This window comes from Barbatula barbatula (genome assembly GCF_947034865.1).
Source record: "Barbatula barbatula genome assembly, chromosome: 10".
Classification (NCBI taxonomy): Eukaryota; Metazoa; Chordata; class Actinopteri; order Cypriniformes; family Nemacheilidae; genus Barbatula; species Barbatula barbatula.
Genome location: NC_136773.1, coordinates 16100953 through 16108558, shown reverse-complemented (window position 1 = coordinate 16108558; position 7606 = coordinate 16100953). Strand labels below are relative to the sequence as shown.

General features: G+C 37.4%; 1 protein-coding gene across 11 annotated transcripts in view; it reads left to right on the top strand.

The window, feature by feature from the left end:
* Positions 1-994: 994 nt before the first annotated feature.
* Positions 995-7606, top strand: part of mef2aa (myocyte enhancer factor 2aa) — a 75731-nt gene continuing 69119 nt past the window's right edge. For 4 of the 11 annotated variants that reach the window (XM_079465881.1, XM_079465889.1, XM_079465886.1 and 1 more), the window contains exons 1-2: positions 3635-3816; positions 7212-7353. The gene's annotated coding sequence lies outside the window, so the exon portion shown is untranslated. Of the gene's footprint in view, positions 1261-3593; positions 3817-7211; positions 7354-7606 lie in introns of those variants that run through there. The other 7 variants (XM_079465888.1, XM_079465883.1, XM_079465880.1 and 4 more) reach the window with 4 other exon arrangements.

Sequence of the window (7606 nt, the reverse complement as noted above, 5' to 3'; positions counted from 1 at the left end):
TGTGTTCTCCTGATTTTGATGAGTACTGTATGTGCAAAAAGTTTCCCAGATTCCACTATAACTTAAATTTACAGTAATAAATTAATCATTTATTTTTAGTTAAAATACGATTTTTAAGTATAAATTAACATTAGTTCACGTGTTATGAATGAAAATGAATTCTTATAGACAACAGTAAAAATAAACTGGTCTGGATTAATAAATGGAAAGTTAAATGTTGATTATTGTTAATTCATTATATCCTATTATCGTGTGTTGTAGACATTTGAAGGTGTTGTAACTGGGCTATGATAATGATGCATTCATCTAGAATCAGCTGTCATAACAATGACCCAATGTGTTAATGAGTACTGTGAACCTCTGTCCATTCTCTAACAAAGATCAGACAGGAAATCTAGCTTGACTACAGTAATCTTATGGTCTGTTATTGTAGAAATGTCTTTATTTAATTGGTGGCTTGGTATCACAGAAGTCTGCCGTTATTTGTGGTCTGGTACAATGCTGAAAATGTCAGCTGTCTCATATTTGTGTGTGCTTTAATAAACCCTACCTCATTTCTTGGGGACTATATGATTTATCAATACAAAACTCTCCGTTGAAACTTTCGGTTGGCAGGTTTGTATTGTCAGTATTCTATTGAACCTAAATATTTTTGACAGTATACACTATAATATTCAGAAGATTTGACTTCAATGTTTAGATGACTTCTATTGGCTTTCATTTAAGTAATAGTAGTATTGAGAAAGGAGTTGACACGGTTTTATTACGAGAAAGCTTAATGACAGGGGTTTTGTGGTTTTAGTCAGGCAACGTTTTTTGATCAGCACAATCTTCCACTTTTATTAATAATCATTTAACAAAAAAACCTCCAACATGCTCAGTATTGGTGAGTGACAGCTGCGGCTGGTCCACCACTCCCCTGAGCCAAGCCCTGCCACATTCACGCATGCCCAGCATGTCAGTGTCCATCTGGGATCCTACCCTTCAAACTTCTGTCGCCCAGTTCCCTTCCGGCAGAAAGACCTAGGGACGCAAGTGTGAAGTCAGGCCTCACAGGGGCAAGAAGAAAGCCGTCTAAAGCCAGCTGGTCTGGCTTTGAGGAAAGCAAGAGAATTACAGAAAGAGAGAGAGAAAGGGGAACAGAAAGAAAGAAAGGAAGGAAGGAAGAATTAAGTTAAGTTAAGAATGTAGGAAAGAGACACCTGAGTGGGCTATATAGCAGCAGGTTCTGTGAAGGTGATCGTGCAGCTCGAGAAACAGGTGAGATACAGCCATTCACTGAAGGGGAGGGGCAAAAGGGCAGATATATTGTATACAAAATATTAACACATACAGTAGAATGACCTCATGGGTTGTGGATAGTACATTTCAAATTTTACTAAATCATGAAACATTATTTGAAAATGCATGCCAATAGAAAAAAAACAAACCAAAGATTTTTCTTTATTGTACAGTCACATGTTTCTATGTACAATGTAGCATCAGCATGTGTAAACTACTTGGCATGCAATGTACATTAATCAAATAAATCTAATAAATCCGACCAGAAGAGTCTCCCTGGTAAAATGTGTGTTATAGCTGATTTGATACTAAACTTGGAAAGAAGAAGAATAAGACATGTCTCTCACTAGTTAATCTCTAGACCACAGGTGGCTGGGGTTCAGTGTGGTTTGTTAGGGTTTTGGTGCCAAAGGGTGTTTGCACAGTGGATCCGGAGTATGTGCCTAGCCCTGATGGGACTATTTTTATGTACAGCTCTGGCTTTACAAGGCTTTAAATAGAATCTGAAAAAATCTGAAGTCACAGAGGGTACATAATTAGGGATTTCATCAATATCCATTCCATAGCTATTTTCCAGGACTAAGTTATTTAGAATGTTAGTGTGCTGTGGATTCTGTTGCTATGTTGATATATTTATAAATTATTGCCGATGTTATACATCGATTCAATTATTTTGGTAATCAGCAATATGCCACAGATGTTGTTGATAGAGCTTAAATTGTAATTAAACCACAACATTTCTTAGAAATACTACAAAAAAATTATTTTACTAAATTAGACAAATTATGTTCTCTATAGCCTGTTTAAAAATAGCATGAGGCAACTAAAGAAACCTATTTCCATGAAAATACTCTCGTCTAGTGTAAAATATCGAAGCCAGCTGTCCAAGCAGCCAAAAAGGGTACTATTTAAATCAAAGATCTTATCTATATATATTACATTAATGCAGAGCAATACAATTGTAATATTTTATTGATGATATGCATATTTGCTTATCTTCATTATTGTTTTTTATAGTATATTATTGTATTATTGTAGTAACCTGTAAATATACGCTTAAATATAATATACAATGGCCATTGGTTTAATAAATCTTACTGTGATTAATTGTTAATGTTTTGATAAGTCACAAAATTTGAAGAACTGATGGTTATGCAGTCACCTGTTTACTCATAGCAGCTGAAAACATTGTAGCTTATAGATTTTATTTTCAAAATAGACGAAACCGTTAGTGTAGGCTTACAATGTCAAATAAATGTTTAGGCTTTTACGGCCTTGTGATCATAAATGATTGCTTGAAATGCTTAAAATAGTTTGAATATCTATTATTTTTAATGTTGTGGCAGTTAGTTTAACAGTGCTGCTTAATATACTGCAGATATTAGTAATCAGAAGCGTTGTGGGTGTATTTTGTGACATTTATATCTGACTTAGGTCATGTCTTCTGTACACTTCCCCTTGAAAATAGTCCCTTAACAACATAGAAGACTCAAGAATAAAATAACATTCATAATTTCCCCTTTTTTATTCTAATGTAGAGACATTAGTTTCTGACTGAATAATGTGAAGAACTAGGCCTTATAAGAAGCAGCAGGACTGCCCTTGACTTTTTTTCCCAGTTGTATTTTGCATTGCTTTAAATGAAATATAATGTCATTATTTTGTTATCCTGCATATGTGGTAAAATGTGAAAGACATTTTCCCTTTAAGTCCCGGGAAAACCACAACTGTTCTGCCACCACACCTCTTTAATAGAGCCTACAACTACACGTGACACTGCCACATGCAACGTAAAACGCGTCCAGCCCCCGTTTTCTGATTGGCTGCTAACAAGCCGCTGAACAGATCAATTGGATCAGAAACATGCCACTTTAAAATCGCTGACCCGATTGTTAATGTTGTTCAAAACGTCAATGGTATCCGAGGTAGCACAAACGTAACCACCACAATAAATAATAAAGTGAACGGCACAAAACGGGTTAACTGCAAGTAACACATATTTATCACTGTAGTGGACTTTACCCAAAAGTGACGCCTTTAAACTTTTAGCGGCAGGATTGTTATTATCAACTTATAATGTGTACATATGAATACTAACTATTCGGTTTGTTTCATCGCTTTTCTACGCAGATGATATCATGAAACGAGTTATTTCCTCCCCAAGTCTCGCGCTCCATTGCCTCCTATACTTTTCACAAAAAACACGGTTTATACCTTGCTTCGTGTTTATTTCACATTTAAGTCGTAGATCTCGAGTTTTTCGCTTTTGTTTTCAAACTGGCGATGAGACACGAGTAGAGTAGGAGGAGGATGAGGAGGCGGTTGACTTGACTCCGTCTGCGTTCGTCATATTAGGGGAGGAGCTTGCGTTCTGACAAGAGGGACTGCTGCTTCTTCTGAGTTTGTCAGCCCAGCTCCCGAAAATAGAAGCCGTGTGTCAATGTGACTGAAAATACATTTATGTCACAGCGTATCCACGGGAGTCACCGATACACAGTATCTATATACAGCGAGGGGAACCGCGAAGAAAAAAAGGTGAGTCGCAAAAATAGCAACAATGTTACACAGCGGCGGAGTCTGGGAGAGTGAGGGTAGAAAGCGCGAAAGGGAGACGAGGAGTGAGACCGGATAATCGCGAATTAACGCTTTACAGTTCGTTGGGAGGTTTAACGTGTTTGTCATGTGTTTCTCGGTGGTCGGCAACAGGGATAGAAATGTCTGGTGTCGGGTCGTTTGCTTTCGCTCGTGTCATTCTCCAAGCTGGGAAGAGCTCGCGCGGTTTTGGCTATAGCCCACTTTGACAGTTGTCGAATGTCTTTCGAAGTTCGTCTTTATCCTTTTTAATCCGGGTCATTTGAAAATGACCAAACTAAAAGAAAGGAGCGTTACTAGAATACCCATTGACCTTAAAGTGATACATTTTCTGCGTATGAATTGTGAAAACCGTTCGTTTTTGTTAATATCCAGATATCGGGGGTAGAAAAGGGGCACCTGTCTCAGCCTCCAGAGGCAGAACTTCAGTCGGTTCTAAAGTTCTGAATCGGAAGGGTAGTCCTGGCGCAGATATGGCATTTTTCAAGCTTGATGGCTGGTTAAAGTTGCAATATGAAATATTTTTAATCTTTGCATTTTTAAGTGAACATTTGTATACCATGTAAGGCGGCATAAACGAATAGGTAATATATTGTACCTCCGACTCTTTATGTATTGTATTACTCACTTTATAATGTTCGCCAGCCCTCCAAAGCACGTCCGACCACTTGTAATCTTTTTATTTTGGACCCGCACCGCCACATACGAATAACTCGGGTGAAGTTAGTGATATTCCAAGTTATTAATATCACGACGCCTAACTTTGAGAAGGCTGGTGACTTTGAAATATCCGCTGGAAGTCATTCCAGAGAATTGTTCTTTCTGAAATCTAGAGGGTGCTGGTCTCTCTCACAGCTTTGTAGAGTTGACACCAGCCGCCCGAAGTGTCATGTTGGCGAAACGTCTGCGTGGATTATTGGAGTCCTTCATGCTGTGTGATAGAGAAACGAATACAGTTTGAGACAGGTGTAAATTGATGCCATCAATTACTCTAACATGTTAATTTCACTTTAGATTTAATGTTATTAATGAAGTCATGCGTTCTTGTTTCAAACTAGTGAGAGGTCTAGCAGTTGTGTGGTACATGATTGTGACTCATTTACAAGGTCATTATTGCCATACAGTTATTTAATTAAATATAATTTCAATTTCATTTCTGATATATTGATATTAAAAAACAACTGGCACATTACCAAATGATTTTACTTTTGTTCTTTATAGTTAAAACTACATTTTATACTTTTTCCATGGACTTAATCAGTTTGACATATTACAATAATTCATAATTTGCTGCAGCTGCGTGTTTAAGTATTTTTTCTATTTTATTTGACAATTGTGAGCTTCAGTGTTGATCTGAGGCAAACTGTGGCAGAAAAAACATAATCACATTTTCTTGTGCTTTTAAACAATTCATGCACAACAACAAGCGTTTCATGGTAAATACGGCCCATTTTGTTGCATTATGTGAACTATTTGAAAGAGAGGCTGATTTTGAAATGCCCAATGAGGGAACAGCCTAATCATATACAGGCAAAGAGCGGAGTACTTGTGCCTGCAAGATTACACGTGCCTCTGTAATGGCCCTGTACCCCGCCATTTAGTTATCAGTTAAGTGCCTCAGACTCGCCATATCTGTTCTCCTTAAAGACGACAATATGACATGTCATTTTGACCTTCACAAAATACACAATATGTGTTAAATACAAATGATTCGCATGAATCATAAGGTGAAAATATAAAAAAGAACATTCAAAAGTATGGCATGCTGTCTTGACATGTTGTCTATTTGTCAAAAGCCGAATGGGGCTATGTTCTTAAGATTGCTCATTGCTTGTGTCTGACAAGCTTTGTAATTACAAGCCACATGATACAGGCAATCAGGTCACGGTACATCATCATGAAAATGACCTCAGGAAGAATGTTTGTCCGTCTCACTGATTGTTTGGCTTTTAAGAGGCTTACAAGCAGTGTAACTATCAGTGATTGTTTTACTTGTGATACTTTTTCTTACAAAATGAAAAGAAAAAAAAAAACAACGGTTCTGAAACATGTTTTTAATGTGTAATATTAATATTAAGTAATATTAAATATCAAGCTGCTTAATTATATTGGCAAAAGTGTGTATGTGAAGGGCAAAGATTTATTGAGTGATGTTACATTTTCTGATCCCTCTGCACTCTGAATCCTGCACTGCTTGCTGTATGTAAAACACCTGTTTTTAATAGTTTGTTAATATCTTTTTTCATTTTCACCTACGGTACAATAGAAATATTATTTCAGTCCAAAGACCAGCGCATTTCCCTCTTCTATGTAATTTCATTATAATTTAATAATCCCAAAGCATGGGTGCAAGGTCAGCGCTGACAACATCACACTTAAAACTCAGTAGCCTTCTATTTACACACTTGTCAATTAATTTGTAAAGGATTTGTTTTAACATTCTGGATGTTCCAGTTCACCTAACATGGCTTTTTATACTTAGAATAAAGCATAGCATCACGCTTTTCCGTCCTGCTGTTTTCTGTTAAATCAAGAATATTTGACAGATTATTTATGACATGTCTTTATCATTTTATATCGCTTGCCAATTTGGTGCAAGTAAAAATGTTCAGAATGCAGAATGATTAAAGTGCCATTTATCTATTTGTAGACCTTTTAGTAAAGGCAATTCTTTAGTAAATGTAATTCTGTCTATTAACTATCTGATGCCATAAGATGTTTAATTTACATGTCAATTGCATTGACATTTCTGCCCCATTCGCCCTGATGTGCTGCTTTTTCAGGTGAATAAAGTTGCTTTGACCTGTGTTGCGACCTATTGTCTTAAATGTTCAGTAGTACGATCTGACAGTGCAAATGGACTGTATATACCTACCGAGGCCTGCTTCTCATTTCATACATATGCTTGTCTATCATACATTGATAGGATTGTAGTGTACAGTGCATTGTCTCTTATGCAGACAATTTTTGCATCAGGTGGTTTTTTGTAAATTCTATTTGTATCTCACTTTCAGTATGCATGCATCTTCCTGTGGGCATCTGTCTGTGCTTTCTGTAAAATAAAGTCAGCTATGGAGAAGTTGAGCTCCAGAGGTGGTGATTGGTGTTGTGCAGGGTGGGGGTTAGAGCGTCTCCCACTGTGCTGTTCATAGCACTCCAATCTCACAGCCTGCTCTCAGCTCCTTCCAGGAGAGAGTGAATAGAGAGAGTCTGGAGTGTGTGGGCGAGTCTGATCTGCAATTAACGCTGGTTGTCAGAAAGAGAAGGCTGGCGTTTACACCATGCTTCTGAATCACTGAGCGAAACACTTTTCCTTTTCTCCCTTCCCCCTTTTACAGTGCATTTTACCCAAGGAAGAGAAAGCACCAGGAAGATCCAAGTAGAAAGAAGTGTTGCAAGCAAAGGAAGAAAGCACAAAATCAAGACTTGAGCTGGACATTTGGGGTCCAGGACTGAGGATTGTGCTGTATTGTTTGTCAGGTAAGATCAGTTTCTTCTTTTCCCGTAAAGCCTTGTTGCACCTTTGTTTTAATTACAGTTAAGTGCCTACTTTTTATGCACAATATGATTTCTGTGGTAGAGCGCTTACTGGTTGTTTGTCCAAGTTAAGCATTAACAAGTTTTAGATTCTAATCTTCCTTACAGTCCCCGTAGGTTTTAGTAATTGTTCAGCTTCGGATAGCAAAGGATGCATTTTCAGCCACAAAGTTAGCCACAAATGTTATTTAACTTG